This window comes from Protomyctophum bolini, assembly GCF_963924005.1.
Source record: "Protomyctophum bolini genome assembly, chromosome: 7".
Lineage (NCBI taxonomy): Eukaryota > Metazoa > Chordata > Actinopteri > Myctophiformes > Myctophidae > Protomyctophum > Protomyctophum bolini.
The window spans coordinates 3,243,085-3,267,969 of NC_137868.1; the positions used below are offsets into that span (position 1 = coordinate 3,243,085).

A 24,885-nucleotide genomic window follows, 5' to 3' on the forward strand; every position below is an offset into this window, starting at 1 on the left:
TCATTTAAAAGACCACCCCTGGGCCCCGGGAGCACCCCTGGGCCCCGGGATCCATTACCATGAAAACCTATACATATTTACATCACCAATTGTGTTGTTTTTGGCAGCAAATGTTCCATTTTAGTTTTAGTCATTTAGTCTCTTGATCTTGAACAGTTTTCTTTTTATAGTTTCAGTCACATTTTAGTCACCTGGAATGTTTTGGTGCAGTGTCAGTCGACTAAATCTGCGGTTGATTCAGTCGACTGAAATGTATATATATTTTGGCGGGCCTTGATGCCGTCGCAATGAGTGTTTTTATACGGCCTGCTGGAAATAGCCGATCTACAAGCTCACAGCGCGCCTGTGCGTTGTTCCAGGGACCCACCCCCCCACCCATGACCCAGAAGCAAAGATTTGAGTTAAAATCGTTCAGTCTGAAGGAATATATATTCAAAGGTTTGCGCCACATTTTCTGCTATTTTTGAAAAATCGAAGAACGACTGACATAGAAACATAGCTTTTTCAGAAAACTGTCAGGATGTAGAAGACATTTTTTAGAATCTGATCTCAGGTCAGATTGAAAACTGTCAGGATGTAGAAGACCTTTTTAGAATCTGATCTCAGGTCAGATTGAAAACTGTCAGGATGTAGAAGACCTTTTTAGAATCTGATCTCAGGTCAGATTGAAAACTGTCAGGATGTAGAAGACGTTTTTAGAATCTGATCTCAGGTCAGATTGAAAACTGTCAGGATGTAGAAGACGTTTTTAGAATCTGATCTCAGGTCAGATTGAAAACTGTCAGGATGTAGAAGACGTTTTTAGAATCTGATCTCAGGTCAGATTGAAAACTGTCAGGATGTAGAAGACGTTTTTAGAATCTGATCTCAGGTCAGATTGAAAACTGTCAGGATGTAGAAGACGTTTTTAGAATCTGATCTCAGGTCAGATTGAAAACTGTCAGGATGTACCTTTTTACTTTTTTTTGCAACTGGATGGCTGCAAAATGGAGTGTGTGTGTGACTGTGTGTGTGTGTGTGTGTGTGTTTGTGTGTGTGTGTGTGTGTGGGGGGGGGGGGGGGGTGTGTGTGTGTGTGTGTGGGGGGGGGGGGTGTGTGTGTGTGTGTGTGGGGGGGGGGGGGGGGGGAATGGTATATCCTGTGGTGTTTCCAGAGAGAGAGAGAGAGAGAGTTGAAAGATAAAAAGTACTTTCACTTGAGTAAAAGAATGTGCATTACAGAAGTATTATAAGGCTATACTCTGTGTTAAAAGTCTGGAATTCAAAATCTATACTTTGGTAAAAATAAATAAAAGTACAAGATTTTCATTCATGTCTTTATGCATTAAAAATCTATACTCAAAGTACCAAAATGTCCCGTTTTTTCAAGTTTCATAAAAAAGATTAAACATTTTTTGGAAAATCACCGATCTACAAGCTCACACAATGCGTCGCGATGCGAAGCATTGTGAGCTTGTAGATCGGTGATTGTTGAAGCATTGTGAGCTTGTAGATCGGTGATTGTTGAAGCATTGTGAGCTTGTAGATCGGTGATTGTTGAAGCATTGTGAGCTTGTAGATCGGTGATTGTTGAAGCATTGTGAGCTTGTAGATCGGTGATTGTTGAAGCATTGTGAGCTTGTAGATCGGTGATTGTTGAAGCATTGTGAGCTTGTAGATCGGTGATTGTTGAAGCATTGTGAGCTTGTAGATCGGTGATTGTTGAAGCATTGTGAGCTTGTAGATCGGTGATTGTTGAAGCATTGTGAGCTTGTAGATCGGTGATTGTTGAAGCATTGTGAGCTTGTAGATCGGTGATTGTTGCCATTATTTACAAATGGCAAAAAAAGTGTGTGTGTGTTTGGTAATAACAATCAACAAGTCCACAAAGCATGATTAACCCATTCTGACCTGAGATCAGATTCATACGAGGTTTCCACTGGACACACACTGGATCTGATTAACCCATTCTGACCTGAGATCAGATTCTAAAAAATGTCAGTCGTTCTTCGAATTTTTCAAAAATAGCAGACCTACAAGCTCGTAGCGCGCCACTCGGTGGCGCGATATGAGCTTGTAGATCTGCTATTTTTCAATAGCTAAAGCATAACATGATGCTAAACACCAAAATGGGTGCCCGGTCAGAATGGGTTAACTATACACAGACATGCAGTAACTATAGGGTTTTCAGATAAATATACTTCCATTTGGTACAAAAGTACAATATTGCAGGTCATCAACCGAGATATAGTAGCGGAGTATACAGGTAAAAAAGTATTTGGAACATTTTGGTAAAAGAAAGTATTGGAAATTGGAAATGCTCAAAGCAAAGTATACACAAGAAAACAAGAAATACCTCAACATCACACATAGAGGCAACGCCATGCTTGGTGTGCGCGCGCGTGCACGCGTGTGTGTGCGTCACGTGTGTGTGTGTGTGTGTGTGTGTGTGTGTGTGTGTGTGTGTGTGTGTGTGTGTGTGTGTGTGGACGATGCTGAAATGAGAGAAGAAGGAAGCTGGTTTCTGGCAACAAAAGCGACGCAACAAAGACACCAATTTACACACACACACACACACACACACACACACACACACACACACACATGCACACGCACACGCACACGCACACACACACACACACACACACATGCACACGCACACACACACACGCACACACAAACTGTTTTATTGTCTGCCTTGTCACCGTATTGAAGGGGTGAAGAAATTTAAGGCTACAAAATATATACCCCTGTGGTTAAAAAAAAGAATATGTCCATGAATATAATAACATTATTATAATGTCTGTGAAGCGTAAAACGTTATGCATCATTTGAACCAGTTATGTCCCTTTTGTTTTATTTTATTATTATTATTATTATTATTATTAGTATTATAGCCGTATAACAACTGACACGCTTGTTTATTTTAGGACGCCTTAACCCATTCTGACCTGAGATCAGATTCTAAAACATGTCTTCTACATCCTGACAGTTTTCCATTCTGACCTGAGATCAGATTCTAAAACATGTCTTCTACATCCTGACAGTTTTCATTCTGACCTGAGATCAGATTTATAAAAATGTCTTCTCTACATCCTGACAGTTTTCAATCTGACCTGAGATCAGATTCTAAAACATGTCTTCTACATCCTGACAGTTTTCATTCTGACCTCAGATTATAATAAAATTGTCTTCTACATCCTGACAGTTTTCAATCTGACCTGAGATCAGATTCTAAAACATGTCTTCTACATCCTGACAGTTTTCCATTCTGACCTGAGATCAGATTCTAAAAAGGTCTTCTACATCCTGACAGTTTTCTGAAAAAGCTATGTTTCTAAATGTCAGTCGTTCTTCGACTTTTCGAAAATAGCAGACCTACAAGCTCATAGCGCGCCACTCGGTGCAGGCGCGCTATGAGCTTGTAGATCTGCTATTTTTAAATAGATAAAGCATAACATAATGCTATACCAAAAGGAGTTCCCGCGTCCAGAATAGGTTACGGTATATTCGATCTCGATCAAAACAACTAGGATTTACTAGCATTTAACCAAATGGACCCTTAACCCATTCTGACCTGAGATCAGATTCAAACGAGCTTTCCTCTGGACACACACTACTGGTCTGATATGAACCCATTCTGACCTGAGATCAGATTCATACGAGGTTTCCACTGGACACACACTGGTCTGATTAACCCATTCTGACCTGAGATCAGATTCATACGAGGTTTCCACTGGACACACACTGGTCTGATTAACCCATTCTGACCTGAGATCAGATTCTAAAAATGTCAGTCGTTCTTCGATAAAAAAAAAAATAGCAGACCTACAAGCTCGTAGCGCGCCACTCGGTGCAGGCGCGCTATGAGCTTGTAGATCTGCTGTTTTTCAACAGCTAAAGCATAACATGATGCTATAACACCAAAACGGGTTCCCGTTCAGAATGGGTTAAAAAAGGATCCTAGATATGGACACACACGTATTGATTGTTTGTCCATTCTTTTTTGGAACCAGTGGTTATGATTGATTATATATCCATTGTTGTGGATTGATTGAACACTTTAATTATAGTCACTAATAATAAACACAAAACAGTCCTGGAGACCTAATTGACTTGTTTCCATTATGTTGCTATTATTAAGTACAGCTTGTATACTATATAGATACCATGTACAGCCCAGATTCGGCACAAACAAGGGACTAAATTATTTTCGCTCCTATATATATATGCCACCAAAATGTGGAACGCCCTACCAACAGTCATTAAGACATGTGAATCCCTCGACTCCTTCAAAACCGCTCTCAGAGGGCACCTATACGGACGGCTGCAATTCGAAACTGGCCTCTGTAAAATCTAAATCCCACCCCCCCCCTTTTCCCCTCACTGTATATGTATCTTTTCCCTTTTTGCTTCCTATATGATGAATTCCTGTTCTGTTCTGTAACTACATAGAAAGTGTCTATTTGTACGTCTCTAAATGTTTTGATGAATTGAACATGGTGGAACCCTGTTGTAAACAAGTGTAATGCTTAATTGGGTCGTCCACTCCCACAGTTAACAGTCTTTGTATTGAGTTTGTGCTTGAAATGTACTGTAATTCTACAAACTGTTAATAAAGATTTCAATCCAGTCCACCAATCAATCAATCAATCGGTATTGTTTTTGGCAGCACATTTTTAGTTTTAGTTTTAGTCACATGTTATAGTCACCATGCAGGAATGTCTTTGTGTTATAGTCTATAGTTTTAGTCGACTAAATCTACAGTTGATGTAGTCGACTGAAATGTGTTTAATTGGCGGGCCTTGATGCCGTCGTAAAGTGACACTTTTTATTTATACTGGATCTCTTGTATAATTTTACTCTTAGTTTTAGTCGTCGTAGCTTAGTTTTCATTTAGTTTCCATTTTAGTTTCCGTCAGTGAAAAAGTGTAGTCGACGAACATCTTTCGTCTTAGTTTTAGTCGACGAAAACAACACTGGCGTCAATAAGTGTCAATCTCAATAAAAAAAACAAAAAATAAACTCTGGAGATATACCCTTAAAAGGGTCCATTTGGTTACTTATACACATGAGTTAGTTTATATTATAATCTACACTCTACAGTGAGGTTGTAACTTGTAATATCAAAGTTTTAAATGTGTAACTTATACATATAGGCACGTCGTATACGCAGGATTTAACTTTAAAGTTTAAACTGGGGGAATGGGAGAAGAGAAAAACAACACACGCATCTTAAAAAGTAATGATTATTATTCAGAAACTATAGTGTGTGTGTGGAAATATAGCGTATTTAGCTGAGGCTTTTTTTCTCGATGCGGAAAGCCTCTTGGAGACTGCAGTCACTTATAAACACAATGTTTGTTTACTTATTTCACCTAATACACCTTCAATGTTCATCAAATTGGGATATATATTATATTGCATGTAAACAGTTTTGTTTTGTTTTGTTTTATGTTTAAACCACAAGATATTAACTAACGTTTGCCTGTTTATATAATTAATTAGTAGGCTTTAGTGTATTAAAGAAGGAACTACATGAAGAGACAACACCAAAGAAAACTAGTATAACATAAATAGTGCTAAAAGAAAAATACAAATATATATATATTTTTAAGTAATCAATTAAGATATTGACGTTATAACAAATGTGGCAAACCCCGACGAGAGAGAGAGAGAGAGAGAGAGAGAGAGAGAGAGAGAGAGAGAGAGAGAGAGGAACCCAAATAAATCGATTCGAGAAAGCTTTACAAATAAATAACAAGACAGTGAAACACAAAAAGAAACCAGCTTTGAAACTCAACTTTAAAGTGAATAAAGTGTGCTCGTTACTCACCCGGTAGGCGACTATAGCTGTCTCCAGTCTGTGCGGATCGATAATATAATGACGTTAATAGTTTTACAATGATATTATTTATGTTGCGCTCTTCCTCGTTTTCGTCTCCGTTGAGTTCAACTTATTGTTGTCATCAGCACATGTCGTCGCTTCCTTGTTCTGCTCGGGTTCCACACACACACACTACTAAACACACACACACACACACACACACACACACACGCACACACACGCACACGCACGTTCCTATACGCTCTGCCTCCACCCCCCATAGCCCGGAGGGACGGGGACGGGGGGTTAGACCTTAGAGTATATATACAATAGAGAAGACACCCAAGTTCTCCTCCCGTCCACTTGCATTGAGTTGCTCAGAAGCGCATGAGGCGAATCCACTCCTCCTTCCGGTTTAGGAGCCCTGTGCATTCTGGATTTTTGCCCTCAAACACATGAACGCGCGACGACCGACACATGAACTAGCATCGTGCGTGTGTGCGTGTGCGTGCTACTCGTGGTGAACGCGCATCGCTATGTTGTCTATATCTCAGGCTCTGACGTGACCTAGCATCTAGCCGAGCTGAGTGGCTAGCGCAGTAAAGGCTAGTGGTTTTGAGGTGGCCTTTTGCGTCATACAAAGTGAAAGTGTAATAAAAAAAATTATTTTATTGCTCGAAAAGCTTCCTTACAATGACATTGAGTTGACGTGTAGGTCTTAGGGTAAGCTGTTGCATAATCGCTATTTCGCACTCGGAGTTCCATGCTGCGGCAGAGAGCTGGGATGCAGCCCTGCTCACGTCCGTTTGTCCCCTCTCACCGGCCGGGCACAGCCTAGTGCGCACACGGTATAGCCTCTGGTAGTCATGCAGGCTGCTCTCAGCCGGTCGGACTCTAAATGTGTGAAAATAAAATGTATATAACGTACTCAAATGTGTTAGTTTTACCAATATTGTTTGTTCATGTGAAATGTTTGTTTATGCATAATGAATTGATGAGAAGGCACATCAAAACGGGGAAATTGCCGTACTCTTTGAGTGTGTGTAAACGTATGTTTTCTCATGCCAATAAAGCCCATTGAATTGAATTGAATTGAGTGTGACTCTGTACCAAATAATAAATTGCCTCAACTGATCGTCTGACCTGTCCTAGATTATAAGCCATGAAAATATTCTGCATTCTTTCCCATTCTGCAGCAAGGGGCGATATAATGCTGTGATTCATTCCACTTTACTGACCGTTTCATTGCCTATATGTCCGATTGTCCGTCATGAGTGTGTCAAAAACACACTTAAACTCGCTTCAAGAGATTAAGCCAAAATACTGTGTCTGTGTTTTGTTGGTATTTTCAAGGGGTGCCAGCCCCTCCTATGCCCAGCTTTGTGTTTGTGTGTACCACATAGTGATGATTTCATTGACTGAGCACGGAATGTGATGTATGATGATGTATGATGATAAGAGTGCCCCTCACTTCAATGTATATTCTATCCAATGGATAATTGGATAATTCTATCCAGAATAGAGCCATACTGTGTTGATGTTTGTATGATTGTATGATGATGATTGTATGATTACTTCATCTTCTGGTTTAAGCTGGGACACCTGTGACCTTCAAGCTAAAATTTAAATTACAGGGAGACAATCTTACCACAACATGCAGCTTACTCAATCGGTTAAGACATACATTTATTGTTTCATTCTCATTCTGTTCTCATTGGATATCAGAACTGGATATCATCATGTCAAAACTATGCGTCTTCATGATCATTTTTGTGGAATCACATGGACTATAAAAAAATAATGTGTTTTGTCTTTTAGGTATTTTAATTCTGGTAATAATAGAAATATTCTAAAATATATAACATAATCTAATCTGGTGAACATATAGTACAAGTGCCTAATGAAATATATCGATTATCTAAACAAACGAGTACAAGCTCACAGCATGTGAGCTTTCCATTTTCTTTAGCTATTTAATGTAAAACAAAGTGGTTAATGAAATATATCCAGCATATGGTGTCATGTTCCTGAACCAGGTTTTAACAATTCACCTCTGAATGTTAAATGGGGATTGGAAAAAAAAACAGATTCCATGTGACCTGTCCATTTAGACTTATTTAAACAAATCAGATTCCAATCTGGATGTGGCACAGATAGATCTGATTCAGGCTAGATTTGGCTGTCAGTGTAAATGGTGCCTAAGGGAAATGTGTTCTCCACTGACCTTAGAGTATATATACTCTAAGGCACTGACCCCCCCTAGTGTCCAAGTTCACTTATTCTGTTAATAGGACCCAAGGAAGATATTTAGTTAAAAATGTTTAAAAGAAAACGTTAAATATTCTGATAGTAAGCATTGCCATAGCATCCCATCAGGAAGGAGTACCTTGGATGTACAGTATTCCAGTCCCACTGTTGTTTATCCAGTGTGAATAATAGATTATTTTAAAAATCATTGCAATTTGATCTGTGACTTTTGCAGAACCCAATGTTTTAATTCAGAGGTTGGTTTAAAATGAAAGCATTTTGATTATCTCGGTAAGCACATCAATACGAATCTGGGTTATTATTGTGGTTATCTTAGCACTTCATCATGGATTCCTTGGGTGAAATTCCCAGTTTTACACTTCACATGTGACATAGAGAAATTCTTCCTTGATCTCCACCTTTTCTTAACTGCACTTTGTCCAAACAGAATAAATGTAATTTACACACTTAACCATAATTTGATTTTAATTGGAAAATTGATCATTTTCAGTGTTATGGAATAATTTAACCATTGATTTTAGACTGTAAAGAGACGGCACTGCACAGAGCTCCACGACCACCAGTCAATCATTCAACCTCTGCCCAGGGATGGAGGCTTGAAGACGGGGTAGATGGAGAGACATACGCCTGGCAGAAAATGACTTTCGCCTACTTGTAGGTTATCAAACCATGTATTTATATCGGTAAATAATCATGTTGATGCTAAATCAACATTAACATTTCATGTACAGCTGCTATTTAAAAAAAAAAAAAAAGAATTCGGACTCGGGAGTTCTACAGCAGAAGCCTATGGTAAGTGAATGGGAAGTCAAAATGACATAAGCGATCTTTATAATCTTAATACTTGGTCACAAACCAACTATTTTACAAGAACAATATTGATGTAACTAGAGATTAGACAAATTATCTATATTTTATATACACAGAATAATAAGTAATGAGCAAAAGTCCTGATGCGGCATTTCCTGGTTTTAATGCGGTCTGTCTCTCAGCGCTCCGCTCTGGGGCAGAGCTCAGAGAGCTGGTTGAAACTTGCTGGAGTGGGCGGAGCCTAGTGCGCGTTCATGTGTTTGAGGGCAAAACCTTACCAAACTGCAATACCTTCTTCGGCCACTATGTCCATTGCGCTTCAGGATTTTCTCTGGGTGTCTTCTCTATTGTATATATACTCTAAGGGTTAGACACGCCATTGGCTGGAGGGCCAATGGGCGTCACGGCAACCGACTGGGCCAATCACAGCGGGGCGCGACCACCGGGGAGTATGGGATCCTACCAAAAAAAAAAAGAAGAAAGAATACAGTTTATTTCAGCGCGTGTGTGTGTGTGTGTGTGTGTGTGTGTGTGTGTGTGTGTGTGTGTGTGTGTGTGTGTGTGTGTGTGTGTGTGTGTGTGTGTGTGTGTGTCTGTGTGTGTGTGTGTGTGTGTGTGTGTGTTCGTGTGTGTGTGTGTGCGCGTGTGGCGTGTGTCAACATTACCGTCATTTGTGTGTGTGAGTCACTCACTTCCTGTCAGACGCAAAGCGTGACTCCTGTCTCTATAGTCTCACTGCGTCGCTCCTTATAAGGTCAACAACACGTCATCACTATGCCCGGGTGGCTGACTTTTTGTTGAATAATTATTACGGTGTCTTTCATTGTTTGTTAATAATGGGTTTATATTGTATTTACTACAACTTGTTGTAGTGGGGTTTTTTTTATAAATTGTATCTTATACTTTTTGACGGATCTTGGAACTTATACGTTTTATTTGTTCATTCTTTTTTTTTGTTTTATTTTATTTGTTTTATTTATTTTTCGACGGATCTTGGACGTTTTGGTAAAACTATAGTCTAGCCTTTTTACCTCCAGCTCTATGATGAATTCCAGCTGTTCTGTTCTTTGACTATATAGAAGTGTCTGTTTGTATTTGTACGTCTCTAAATGTTTTGATGAATTGAACAACATGGTGGACCCTGTTGTAAACAAGTGTATAATGCTTTATTCATTGGGTCGTCCACTCACAGTTAACAGTCTTTGTATTGAGTTTGTGCTTGAAATGAACTGTAATTCTGCAAACTGTTTATAAATACTTCAATCAATCAATCAATCATTCAATATGTTTGAGGGGCGCTATGCCCAGCTTTGTGTGTCTGTCTGTGTGTGTGTGTGTGTGTGTGTGTGTGTGTGTGTGTGTGTGTGTGTGTGTGTGTGTGTGTGTGTGTGTGTGTGTGTGTGTGTACCCCGCATAGCGACAATTTGATTGGCCGAGGGCTTATAAGAAGTGAGGATAAAAACTATATTCAAAACACTGAGGACATAAAAGTGATTGGCCAGAATGTGATGATTGTACGACGAAGTATAATGATAAGAGCGCCCCTCACTTCACACAAGTGTGATTATTATTTTAAAAAATATATATATAGACGAAAAACTGGACATTATTTTTCGTGATATTCAGAGTACAAATACCTATAAGTATATAGGCTATATACAGTACTTGAGAAAATGTACTTATTGCGAATGCAGTAAGCACTTACTATGAGACCTAGCAGATCATGTCTGTCCGTGTGTCCCCCCTTTGTGCCCATATATGGAGCTGAGTGATTTGTTTGTGATTGATGCAACACACTCCATATTTGGACGTATAGCTGCTTTGGGGACTCCTTATATGGTTATGGCTAAGTTAAAAACTTAACTTAAAAATAACTTAACTTAAAAAAATAATAACTTAAAAATAAATCTTAAAAAAAAACCCCAAATATGTACGAGCTGCGTTCGCTTCCCGCGTTTGCGCGTCTTACTGGTTTACTTTATGACGCCACTGGACACATGCACAGGTCACCTGATATATACGTATGCTGATTGATGACGTCATTGTAGCACACAGTGGTGAATGGTGCATTTAGGCGCTTTGCTTAGATTGTGCATTGCAGCCAGTGTTGTTTTCGTCGACTAAAACTAAGACGAAAAATGTTCGTCGACTACCTTTTTCCACTGACGAAAACTAAATGAAAACTAAAGCTACGGCGACTAAAACTATGAGACTAAATATACTGACAATTTCGTCGACAAATAAAAACTAGACTAAAATGTTAGGAAGGGACTATAGTGGACAAGAGATCCAGTATAAGTCATTTTACACTTGGTTGCATGCTGAAAATAGCCGATCTACAAGCTCACAACTTGTGGCGCTACGAGCTTGTAGATCTGCTATTTTTCAATAGCTAACATGATGCTAACACCACCAACATTGGGGTTCCCGCCCAGTGTGTTTGTGCTGCATGCTTATTGTGTGATCATGCCTTTCTCTCTGTCAACAACAGTCATTTATAGAAGACAGCGGCTCGTCAGGCCACCGCTGACTACACACACAGACGACATGTCATGTGTGTAATTATGATTATTATCAGTGGTGTTATTGTCCACGAATAGATGCTAGGTGCAGTGCAGTCATTATACAGCCAGGAGTCCTGCATGGTGACTTGTTTGCTTTGCTGTGGTTCATCATGTCTTTCTCTTTGTGACCACTGGATGGCAGACTTTCCCTGCCTTTGATTGATTGATTGATTGATTGATTGATTGATTGATTGATTGATTGATTGATTGATTGATTGATTGATTGATTGATTCAAGTATTTGTTAACAGTTTGCAGAATTACAGTACATTTCAAGCACAAACTCAATACAAAGACTGTTAACTGTGAGTGGACGACCCAATTAAGTATTATACACTTGTTTACAACAGGGTCCACCTTGTTCAATTCATCGAAACATTTAGAGACGTACAAATCGACACTTCTATGTAGTTAAAGAACAGAACAGGATTTCATCATAAAGGAGGTAAAAAGGGAAAAGAAACATATACAGTGATGGGAAAAAGGGGGGGGGGGGGGGGGAGGGGGGTTTCACGGGGGCCAGTTTCGAATTGCAGCCTCTCTATCAATGGTGGTGGTGGTGTGTGTGTGTGTGTGTGTGTGTGTGTACGTGTGTGTGTGTGTGTGTGTGTGTGTGTGTGTGTGTGTGTGTGTGTGTGTGTGTGTGTGTGTGTGTGTGCATGTGTGCGTGTGTGTGTGTGTGTGTGTGTGTGCAGTGAACATTGCAGTGAACGAGAGCAAATCACAACTTCCCCCCCAGGGGTGCATGACTCCGCCCTGAATACGCGCCTATAGGATTTTAAAATGGAATAAAACCGGTCAGTTACATCTGATCTAAGTTTAAATCAGATTGGCCATTTTCATTCCGATTTAAGTTTTTGTATAGGTGTTTACACATGACAACTTTTAATAGGATTTAACTTCTATTCTGAATGAAAGGGGGATTTAACTGTAATGTCCATGTAAACGTAGCTCTTTGTACTGGTTGTGTGACATTCTGGTTGGTTATCTGTGGTTATCTGTGGAATCTGTGTCTCCCTGTAATTAATTCATTAACAACACACTTGTCTAACCACATACTCTCTCTACGGAGCTGCCTTGAAGCAGCTGTATACGTCAGTGTCAAAAAGGGCTGTGTAAAATGGAATATGGACCTCCTCTGCGCATATAAGGGAATGTGCTATACATTTTCCTCTTGTAAATACAATCCTTGAGACTGTAGCCTACTTCATTCAGGGTTGGATTATAGTTATGACGTTTCCACACGTCCATATACGGTCTAAAGGTCTTAACCTTAAGACTGTCATAATGTAGATTAATTTGACCAATAGATTTATTTATTTGTATTTATTTATTTATTTTAGTGGCTTTTGCCTTTATTTTATATATATATATATATACTTTTAGAGGGACAGACAGTAGGCTGACAGGAAATGGGGGAGAGAGATGGGGGTGTACAGTAGCCTACGTGACCATAGTAATACAATGTTTAGTTTGTAAATATGTTGTGATGTAATATATCAATTAGTTCTCTTTTGTTTTTTGACTTTGTAATGTTTTATTGTCTGGACCCTAGGAAGAGTATAGTCTTCACTGTAGGGATCCGTAATAAACAATAAACATAATAGCCAATGTATATTATTTATTTTATTTATGTTATTTAACCTTTATTCAACCAGTAGAAAACACATTGAGACGGCGTCTCTCTTTCAAGTATGGGAACTGCAGGCCAAGCGGCAGATTAGATAATTACACTTTCAACGCTACATTGTATAGGCTACATGTCAAGTTAAGTTATACAATGCAGCCAAATAATAAATCCATGAACAAATACCACAATAGCAAACTATCTAACAAGAGTCTGTATAGTCTATGTTCACTCTGATGAATACATATGTGTTCTAAACATGCTAAATGTACCAACATGAAGTGGTGATGTTTTGTACATGTTTCAGATGTGCCGAGGGTTCATTGGGTGTGTAACACAGAATTATTTCCATTTGTCCTTGAATTGTAATGCGTCGTACGGTATGTATGTTCATTGATTGTCGGGTCAGTCTTTAAACATGAGACATGCCCATTCATGACGTACGCCACTGCTGACTGATTGGGTGTGTAAGTTGAACACCGAAGTTGACCTGCAGATTCTTCCGTGTATCTTTAGCAGAATAAATTGTCAACAAAGAGAGAAATGAGCATTTGCGCCTGTCGTAGACATGATGCGCAGAGCAAGTTCAGTCAGGGAACCTCAGTCAGCGCGCCGGCCGTTAATTGGGCCACCGCAGCGTCAGGCTCTCACCCACATCATGATTCACTCAGCCAATCACAGCTCACCCCATCTCTCATACCGGCCTCAGCCAATCACACGCTCACCCCATCTCTCATACCGGCTACTTGAACCAGAGGTTTGCATTCCTCTGCCTTCTTGCTTGCCCACGGCTGCTGTATCAGCGTGCTGCGGTCATACAACCTGCGCTCAATTCTGCTGCTCACCCACCTCCACCCCAGCTACCACCTGTCGTTTTGGATCTACTGTTTAGGTACGGGGGGGATTCAGAGTCCCTATGGTCGGGACTGATGCGCTTGACCTGAGTACCTAAAAAGCAGATCCAATACATTGCCAAACCATGATAAATATATTGCATTGATTATCCTATATTCAATAAATATATATATTACATCCTCCTTGAGTTGTCTGACTGAAGTGGTCTGAAGACGTCATTCGTCCACAACACAACCCAACGCAGACCAAAGGTTACACGCATTCCGTGCGGTTAATTAGGCGAAAGGGTGACCGGGCTTTCGCTGTGGTAGCTCCTAGTATATGGAATGCCTGAATTCCTCTGCCATTGAAGAATGCTGAGTCAGTTGACGGTTTTAAGAGACTCCTAAAGACTCATTTATTCCTTAAATATTTCTCCCATGTACCTTAATTTGACCCGATTAATTTGTATAGCTCTATATGTCTTTGTTCTGCCTTGTTAGTTTTTTGTTCCGCTCATTTATACTGTCACAACTGTATTATGTTCTGTGTGTTTTAACCTGCTTATATTGTTTTTTTTACTGTGTCAATTGTTCAGCTCCTTGTATAGCTTTGCTTCGAAAGGTGCTTCATGAATAAAATGTACTTACTTACTTAATTGTTGCTGCACTGGGATTGTTTTGTGGGGTGGGGCCCGGGGTGGAGTTGGGGTGGTGTGGCTGGCTGACCACCTTGGGCAGGTATACTGTAGAGTTAAGCAGGTCTAGGCTGTGGCCCTCCCTCCCTCCCTCCCTTAGGCAGGTCTACTGTAGAGTTCAGCAGGTCTAGGCTGTGGCCCTCCCTCCCTCCCTTAGGCAGGTCTACTGTAGAGTTCAGCAGGTCTAGGCTGTGGCCCTCCCTCCCTCCCTCCCTCCCTTAGGCAGGTCTACTGTAGAGTTCAGCAGGTCTAGGCTGTGGCCCTCCCTCCCTCCCTTAGGCAGGTCTACTGTAGAGTTCAGCAGGTCTAGGCTGTGGCCCTCCCTCCCTCCCTTAGGCAGGTCTACTGTAGAGTTCAGCAGGTCTAGGCTGTGGCCCACCCTCCCTCCCTTAGGCAGGTCTACTGTAGAGTTCAGCAGGTCTAGGCTGTGGCCCTCCCTCCCTCCCTTAGGCAGGTCTACTGTAGAGTTCAGCAGGTCTAGGCTGTGGCCCTCCCTCCCTCCCTTAGGCAGGTCTACTGTAGAGTTCAGCAGGTCTAGGCTGTGGCCCTCCCTCCCTCCCTTAGGCAGGTCTACTGTAGAGTTCAGCAGGTCTAGGCTGTGGCCCTCCCTCCCTCCCTCCCTTAGGCAGGTCTACTGTAGAGTTCAGCAGGTCTAGGCTGTGGCCCTCCCTCCCTCCCTTAGGCAGGTCTACTGTAGAGTTCAGCAGGTCTAGGCTGTGGCCCTCCCTCCCTCCCTCCCTTAGGCAGGTCTACTGTAGAGTTCAGCAGGTCTAGGCTGTGGCCCTCCCTCCCTCCCTTAGGCAGGTCTACTGTAGAGGTCAGCAGGTCTAGGCTGTGGCCCTCCCTCCCTCAGGCAGATAGAGAGGGGTGGGTGGGGGGTGCAGAGGAAGCTGGGGCCTGCTGTCATAAGCCCGCCCCGTTGGGTGGGCCATGACAAATGGAGGAGGACACAATAATTCATTTGTAAGAGAACTAATAATAACTTAATATAAAGGATAATGCTTACAGAATGTATGAGATGTGGAAGTCAGTAAGATCAGTGGTGTCAGTGTGGATGTGTGGTTGATATGGTGAAGGTGTGTTGTAGAGTGTGCAAATCAAATAGTGAGGCGCATTAAACAGAGAGGTTGCTGTCATCTGGAGTGGGACCAAGAGAATGGCTGGCAAGCCCTCTTTATAGGGTTTCAGGAGCACTGATCAGGTGCTCCTAATGCACCTAATGAGGAGTCTCAAGTGGGCCGACGCCCACATGATCTGTGGGAGAAACACACAGACTGGTATCACTAAGGATGCCACCCACCGCACGCCTCTCACAGCCTGATCTCCCTCATGCCCTCTGGGAAACGGTACAGGAGCGTCAGTGCCAGGACAGAAATGTATTATTGTACGAGCCTGTGCTGTCTTTTAACTACTGCTCGTGCGTGCGTGTGCGTGCGTGCATGCGTGCGCGTGCGTGCCTGCTTTATAAACATTGAACCAATTAAAAGACAACAAGATCTCATCATGACCAAATTATAACTGTATTGTATCAATTGGTTTTAATAATAAATAATAATGGCTACAACCGCTCTACAATCTCACAATGCGTCTAGGACTGTCTGTGAGGTTCATCCAAACGTTTATGTTCTATCCGTGTGTTCTGACAGGAAAAGGAAAAGGTGGTGACATCACTGAAAACACACTGGGTGAGAAATTGATAATTAAAAACCTACATAAAAGTCTACCGTTTACTTGTTGCTGGTTTATAAAAATGTATAAATATGTGTCATTGCAGCTCAGGAGATGCTGTTTTTTTCTGCTGCTACAGTTGGAAATGATGACAAAATAAAGCAATCTTGAATCTTGAATCTTGAGACAGGGCAGTACACCATATACATACACAGCATAGGCCCTGCAGGCCAGGCCAAGGGGCCGTGACACCCAGTAGGACCTGATGTGGTGGAACCAGTCGCACGAGACACACCTCTCAGTCGGTCTGTTCTGCCTCACTGCATATAAGCAGCGCCGCTTCATCAGTGTGAATACTTTCCTTCCACACGCGAGGAGTGACCGACCAACAGCACGACCGTCGCACAGGTAAGAACTCAACTCACTGACTCTATACACATCTGCCACTTTGTAAAAGAAATGATATAAAACAATAAAGTAAAAATTGATAGCGATAAGAGGGGCCAAGGAATAAGAAGCAAAAAAACACAGTCTCGATATTAGAAGAAAAAAATACAATTTGAGATGAAATGGACTAAAAACAAGTGAAATAATCTGCCAGTGTAGTAAGAGAATCGTACTTGGTAAGAATTCTTGTATTTAGAACAAATGTCTAGGCATTAGTGAAGCAGGGAATTCTTTATATAAGTGATTAATACTTAGGGCCGATTCATACTCCTGTTTCGGCGCTGTAGTGCCGAAATGATTTCGGCTCGTCAGAAATTTTCAGTAGCAACTTTAGGACGGTACCCGCCCCCCCCCGAACCTCAAATGACGTCAAATTGTAGGCTCTACAGCGCCGAACCGACTTTTATTCGGCTCTAAAATAGGAGTATGAAATATGAATCGGCCCTTAATCCAAGCACTGAAATAAGTCAGATCAAAACTAGCTTACAACGCTCTTCAAATCAGTGGTTAAAACTCATCCCAAGTACTGCATCAAGTGAAATGGACTCAAAACTAGCTTGCAAATCCCTTCAAATCAGTGGTTAAAACTCATCCCAAGTACTGCATCAAGTGAAATGGACTCAAAACTAGCTTGCAAATCCCTTCAAATTAGTGGTTAAAACTCATTCCAAGCACTGTATTAAGTCAAATATTCTCATACCTAGCTTGTAACAACTTATCCCAAGCACTGTATTAATTAAAATGCACTCAAAACTAGCTTGTCAGTTCTTCTTCCACAGGTAATTTTACTTAATTGAGGTGAAATGATCTTAAAACAAGTGCTATTAAAAAGGTGATTCTTCTTCATTCTAGGGTTGTCATGAGCTGTCCTGTCTTAAAATCCTAAAGGCATTCACATTAAAGAAATGAAGGCATAATTGACTTTGTCAACATTTATTAAATGTTAATAAAAAAACAAAGTGCTCTTCACATAAGTGCTTTATGCAGTGGTTCTCAACCTTTTCCAGACTATGGGCTCCAGAGCATCCATCTGATGCTCTGGAGCATAAGTGGCCAGGTGCAGGTTTCTTTGTAACACCGTAAACAATTTTGGATTGATTAAAATATATTTTCTATATAAATGTTTTAAAATGTGTTTTGCCAGTTAATGTGGGTCCCACTTGCAATGGACCAGTGGCCCGCAGGTTGAGAACCACTGGTTTAAAGGTGCTATAAGTGCATTGAAATTGAATTAAGTGGCGACATTACATCCCTGCTCAAATTATTTCTCTTGGCCCGTTAACAAAATGCATGCTTTGTTTTTTTTAATCAAACAGTGGCCATCTAAATTTAACATTCATAACATGGATAATAGTAGACATTTTTGAAGTTGTACAAAAATGGGATGTTCAGTGCATATTGCATTTTGAGAAGGAATTGGGTCTTGGCTAAGTAGTGCAAAATACGGAGTATGTATATTAAGAGTACATTTTAGATTTCCGGGGGATTGCTGGCATACAACATGCAGTCATATGTTAAGTGACTTAGTCTCAATTGTAACAAGTTAACAACTACCGGTTAATCAGTGAAAGGTATAATAGACAATTTGGTAGACAGATGACTGTTATGAATGTTGTCAAAATGCAATAGGCACAGAGCATTACAATATTTCACCCATAGATGTGGGCATTGACTGAGTAACTGACCACTCTGTAAAGATGCATTTCGTTATCAAACCTCCTAATTTCAAGGACCCCTCTGAGGTCCTGATGAAGGAGATGGTGACAGGACATATGGGTACGGTCTTGACGCCGTCGCCTGATTGAGGTAGCACCAAGTTTGTTCCAACCTGAGAAAGACAAACAAAAAAGATACATAGACCAATGTAAAAGACTGTCAAAAAGCAAAGAGTATAAGCAAGATAATGTTGTTCACTGATTTCAGTCTGATACAGTATTCTGAATAATTCTATAACAGGCAGTACAGGCACATTCTTAACCACTTAAACTGGACATGGCTTGGCACTGCACTTGGAGCTGGCACGGTTTTCCCATCTACACCAAATCTCTTTGAGAATATTGTTGCTGGGTTCAAGTGGTTCAAATTAATAACATTTCCATTTAGATATGCAGAGGAACTTACAGGCTTATGTTATGGTGGAACACAAAGTTGGACTCCTCGATAGTGTGCTGGTACACTTTTCGCCCAACTTTGTACACTGTTGGCAGAAGCAGTGTCGGTAGCTGGCTCAGGGAAAGTTCCCCCAAACTGTAGGAAGACAATTTTATATCAATATGTGGAATGTATTAATGTGGCATGGCATATCTGTGATTATGTCATTTAGTAACAAAATAAAACACCTGCTAAAATAGACATTTGCATAGTCTGATGTACAATATAACAATAATATATTACCGTGTGTTAATCCATCAAGAGAAGAGGTTAGTTTCCCTTTGCGTCTTGCCAGGTACAGGAACTTTTTTGTCAGGAGTTTTTGGCCCAGCCTCTCCATGCAAGACTAAGTTTTGTGCAATCTTTAAAAAAAACTAAAATGGAGGAAAACAAAATCAAATGTGTCAGCTGACAAACTGATAAAATATTGTTAGAACAATGCAATTGTTATAACATATCGGTATATGCACTCATATGTAAACTTATTTGTAACTTACCATGCCTGGAGTGGATAGATGTGGGAACCCTTGGCCGATCTCCTGCACTTTTTTCCCCTTATTAACGTGGCCTTTTTTAAATAATTGAATACTTAATTAACATTTTGCAGAAAGTACAGCAGTGCAATTGTACAAGAATGTTAAAAGGATAGCACAAAATGTCCTCAGGGCAATTGCAGACAGGTGATTTTTTTATGGCAGTTTTGAGGGAAGGTAAGGAGTTGCAATTTATTGATAGCCATTTTTGTGCCTTTGAAGTAGTACAACAGGTACATGCGGGCACTGGTCCCCTGAGTATCTTATAGACCAGGCCCATTGCAAGTTGCTGTACTCTGTCCTCTACCCTGAGCCATCCCACCCTAACATAATGAGCAGAGGTTATGCTATAGGTGTGAGGTGTAGAAGTAGTCCAATTAGTTTATTTTGGGAGGTCTGTAGTAGTTTAGATTGTAATGACGATGTGCTACATACAGGGTAGTACATCAACGTAATTACAATCTAAACTACTACAGATTACTACACTACCATGAGGCGCATGCATAGGCAAAATTACATTTGATGAGTGCTGCAGCTAGTATCCTTCCTAGCTTCCAAACTTCCAGCCTGCTGCACGGGCTTTTTCTAACGATGCAAACACTTCCTGATAAGTGACGTCACTACTCCCTACGTCAGATGCGCATTGTCACGCAGCGCCACCCCCCCACCCAACCAACCAACCAAACACCAACCACCACCGCCGCGCACACGCACGCACAATATTATGAGCAGTGCATTACTACAACTTAATGTATTATTATAGGCCTAAATATTTTGACAGGAATTTTTCATAGCAATGTCAAAGGGATATTTATTTCACAGTAAGGTAGGCTATAGTATATTTATTAGGATTGCAATAATATCATTGTTTATTGTTTACAGTTGCGAGTGTGACCCATAATTTGGAGGTATTGTAATATGGAACTATGGTAAGAAAAATATTATACGCAAAAAAATGACCTGTAAAAATGGGTCCCCGAACCCCACATTGAGATCCACTGACATATATATTTAGATAAACTTTCCTGTTATGGGATGATTTCAATTTGCTATCCTTTATTCCATGTAGGCCAGGGCCTACTCTGATCTTGCACTTTGAAAGCCAATCGGCACTGAATTACATATGAATAAAGGTCCTTTCAGAGGGGGAGCGTGTGATGCAGGCGTTGTCACCTGGATAGTCTGCTCATGAGGGGCAAGGGACGCGTAGCATCAAAATAAAAATAAAGCTCAACACAATCCAGGCCAGTCTATGCAGGCGTGTGCACGAAATGAGCATGAATGTGACAATTTCACAGGGCTGTGCCTCTCATTGAAAATGTATCACTAGGCACGTCAGTCGCTGCCCTTCTGAAAAGGCCTTAAATGTGATGTTTGGAAACATTTCAATATGTAATGTGAAAGCAGTTATTTGGTAGTCTTAAAATAAGTACTTACTACTACAAATTGTCTTAAAAGTCACACTGTGGCTGCAATCTTGTCTCAGATAGTAATTTTAGCTTGATGTACATGTACAATTATTTGATTGAAGATTTAATAACTTAGTAAGAGAAAAAAGAAATATAATCTAAAAACAATATTAGTTATCTTATACATTTTTCTCTTGTTTAGTATATCATTATTAAAACAAGATCAATAATCTAGTATGGCTAGATATAAGTTGGCAATTCTTGCTAAGATTTAAAAAAAAATGCAGTGGCAGTGCAAAACATATACACTGGAAAAAGCCCACTTAAGAAATAAGCAAAATATTATGAAATACAAGATGTATTATCATTAAAATAAGCAAAATAATATGCCAATGGAACTAGTATATTTTAGCTTGTCAAGATTTCTTGAAATAAGATGTAATATGTGGGCTATCTAGACAAAAATACAACTTGAAATTAGCGGGGAAAACTCATTGTTAGCTATATTAGCTGATAATAAGTTATATGACTGATCAAATATTAGCTGGGAATACTCAAATTGAACATGTGTTACTACTAGTATTAGGACATTCTTTTTGTCTCAATATAAAACATTTTGCCCAGTTTGGCAAGCCTAGTTGTTTCAATTCAGGTGTATGCATCTTATTGCAAGCTCTACAAAAGTGATATTGTCCTAGATATGAGACCCATTGTCTACTTCAAATAAGGCTGAAACAATTAAAATAAGTCTTGCATTAAACATTTTTATTTTATTTTACCTTTTATAAAATACAGCAGCAAAGCACTGCATCACATAACTTCACAGTATTGACAGCATCACCATATTGATTGACTGGAGCACCAATCTAGCCATTAGCTGGACATAGGAGACTAGTTTTCACAACAATAATAAACATAACAATATTGCACTGTCTGGCATTAGATGCTTTACATTTTGGCTCAGTGTGTACTGAAGTGAACTAAACATGTATACAATGTAACAATATTGACAATTGCAGAACATGTCATAATATAACATTGAGGTCGTGCCTAACAAAGAACAATGGCATGTCCCTCAATACACGTACAAAGTGCTTACTGTATATTTATTTAAACATTAATATAAAACGCAGGCATTGCTTCAAAAGGGGAAGATTACCAAATTAAATGTAGCATACTTGTGCTAAGTTGCAGTAACAGTACTTCAAACATCTGACCAATGTTAACATTCAAATGTAACTGTTGGAGATTTGAAATACTGAGGAGGGGGGGGGGGCACACAAGTCTACACAAAATGCTGGATTGCAGCAGCCTAGCATACAATCTGGATGGGGAGGGGGGGTAAGTAAAGTCCACATCTGACCATTGCTTTAGTTTTGGCCAATGAAAGCTTTCCAATCAGCCATGGCCTTCTTGTAAGATGAAGTGAGGTCTCCCTCATGGATTTTGTCCAAGAGGACCTCCGTTTGTATGACAGAAAGCAGGGTGGATACACACTTGGGGTATGTAAGGTGTAGGGTATAATAGTAGGCCATAAGGTACAAAACACCATCTGCTACCTCACATTTTGGGAGTGTGTGTACGGGCTCATCTCCTATAGCCAGGATGCAGTCTGACTCACAAGCAGCACAGGACAGGATAGAGGACGCTTCTTCAAGAACGCATTGGGGTCTTCTTTTTCCTTTAACACAAAACACACATCCATCCATCAGGTAATGCACTTTTGTTTCAAGGATCATTTCAGTGTTTGAGGGGCGCTAGCCCCTCCTATATACACAGGTGTGTGTTTTAAAAAACGCCATTGACAATGCAGGGAAAATGTATGTCATCTTGTTTCTAACAAACATTCAATTAAATCCCATTAACAATAAAGATAATTTAATGTTTGTGTTGGCACCGTTTGTTTTACATCACTTTACCTAATCAACATGAGTTAGACTTTAATATAGTAGCGCCCCTCACTTCACACAAGTGGGATTTTTAAAACCTATAAGCCAGCTCAATTCTGATGAAGTTATATGCGGGAGCTTCAGCTATAACCATTTAAACACATCCGATTGAGTTGCTTTTGGTGAATAGTATACGGCAGGGGTCGGCAACAGGCGGCCCGAAATTGGCCCGCCAGAAATAATATCTGGCCCGTGAGATAATTTTGAGAATTTAATTTTTTTGATTTTCTTTTTTTTGTAGGGCTGTCAAAGTTAACGTGCTATTAACTAGTTAACGCACAATCCTATTTTTAAACTATTTTTTTTGACGCGCGATTAACGCACTGTGAAGTTTGACAGAATAGTTGAGAGACACATGCATGTGAATGCAGGCAGTCAGTGTGCCCCGCCTCTCTCCCCCCCCCTCTCTCTCTCTCTCTCTCTCTCTCTCTCTCTCTCTCTCCAGTGAGCCCGTCAGCCTGTGCTGTGCGGGTGTGCAGACTAGTGTACCAGTATGTGGGCTCACTGGGCTGGGGAGTTGAGCTGTGAGCACTCGTCAGCTAGGCTGAATGCTTCTGTTGGGCTCGTTATTAATTAATTTGCTCCACAATGTGTTAGATCAGAATCGGGCATTGGGCAAAAGCAAAACTCTGGCCGTTTTGGTTGACAAATATAGCAGTCAGTTGTAGCTTGATGCTACACAGACCATGCTAAAGCTAATGTTGACAGCATGACAACGTGCGTGCGTGCTTGCAGGAGAGAGAGGCAGGGAAGGGCCTCTCGTCTGGGAGTGTGTGTGTGTGTGTGTGTCACTGTCAACTTTTCTCTTCAAACTTTTCGATAGCGCCATTGTTGTTGTCTGTATCTCGCTCACTAGCAGCAGCTGAAATGTTTTCTGCAATCAAGCAACAGACTGAACAAATAACAGCGAGCGCCCCCAATGCAAAAGTCTTGTATTTTTTATTTAGTTAGTAAATTATTTTATCTAATGTAGCCTCGTTTCAAGAGACTCTGAAATCAAGCACTCCATGATCAATTGGATTCATCTTTTATCTTGGTCTGATTTTAATTCGGTTTAATTATGTTAATGTTCACATTGGTGGTGCCATCAGTAACATATTAGTAAAGCTACAGTATGAATGATTTACTGAACTGGTGTTTTTATTAAATTAACTTTTTTTTGTTTGTTCTGGCCAGGCGCAGAAATCCCCCCTAGTCAGGTCAGTTTGGGCCCCCCACCCAAATAATTTAGAAATAAAATTATAAAAAATAATTATAAATACTTATTTAATAGAACCTGAAACCACTTTTGAAATCATGCACACGATGCATTTTTAAGGATTTATAACATAACATTAAAAAAAAAAGAACGCGCCCGGACGCCCGGCCCACCATGGAATCTCTGGGAATGATATTGGCCCTAGGCCTATCTCAGTTGCCGACCCCTGGTATACGGCAAATATACTGTAATGTTGTACACAGCTCACCTCCAGGACATGCACAAGAGCCTCAGTCGCGTCCCGTAGCTTCTTGGAAGCAGCAGCCGCAGAGGGGAACAGTGATGGCAGTGCACGGAGGACCATGAGAGCCTGTTGAACTGTTGAGGAAAAGATTCCTTACATTTATACTTTGAATAAATGCACGATTATCTACAATGCATTAAACAATTGATGGGACAGCCAGGAGATTAAAAAGAAAGACAAGACACTTGCACATTAACTTGATACATGGACCCAACATCAAGTGCTTACTTTTGGTTCCCATTGGAGGTTTCATCAACTTTTTCGCCACGCCATAAAACTGCACCTTCAGGCAGAAATCATTCCATCTTCCTTTCAGTTGACCAATGTAGTCGCTGTTGTTCCTGTCCAGGATGCGGCGAAGTTCCTCCATCACCTATGAAATATTGAATATATAATACAGACATTTAAATGCATTCTTTAGGAGGACATTGGCAAAACGTTTATAATTATGCCTCATCAACAATCACTTACATGTCCAATGACATTGAAGCAAGGATATGCCTCCATAATTCTGTCGTATCTGTGCTCCTCTGGAATGCAATCAGAATCAATGAATGCTCTTCTGGCTTTGAATTCCAAATCCAGGAGCTTAGAGACAGACTCGTGGTTTGGATTTTTCTTC

The 24,885-nt window shown here is 40.5% G+C and overlaps 1 protein-coding gene and 1 long non-coding RNA gene across 2 annotated transcripts in view; both read right to left on the minus strand.

The window, feature by feature from the left end:
- The window catches only part of LOC308317961 (uncharacterized protein), a gene marked incomplete at its 3' end in the record, with an annotated part of 28,872 nt that extends 22,897 nt beyond the window's left edge, over nucleotides 1-5,975 (minus strand). The window contains exon 1 of the mRNA XM_080767307.1: nucleotides 5,815-5,975. The remainder of the gene's footprint in view (nucleotides 1-5,814) is intronic.
- Nucleotides 5,976-18,849: 12,874 nt separating this feature from the next.
- LOC308318839 lies at nucleotides 18,850-19,700 on the minus strand. The gene is made up of 3 exons (XR_013964377.1): nucleotides 19,368-19,700; nucleotides 19,114-19,244; nucleotides 18,850-18,966 (listed from the first exon to the last, which is right to left on the minus strand). It is a non-coding gene; the product is annotated as an uncharacterized lncRNA (long non-coding RNA).
- Between the last annotated feature and the right edge of the window lie 5,185 nt (nucleotides 19,701-24,885).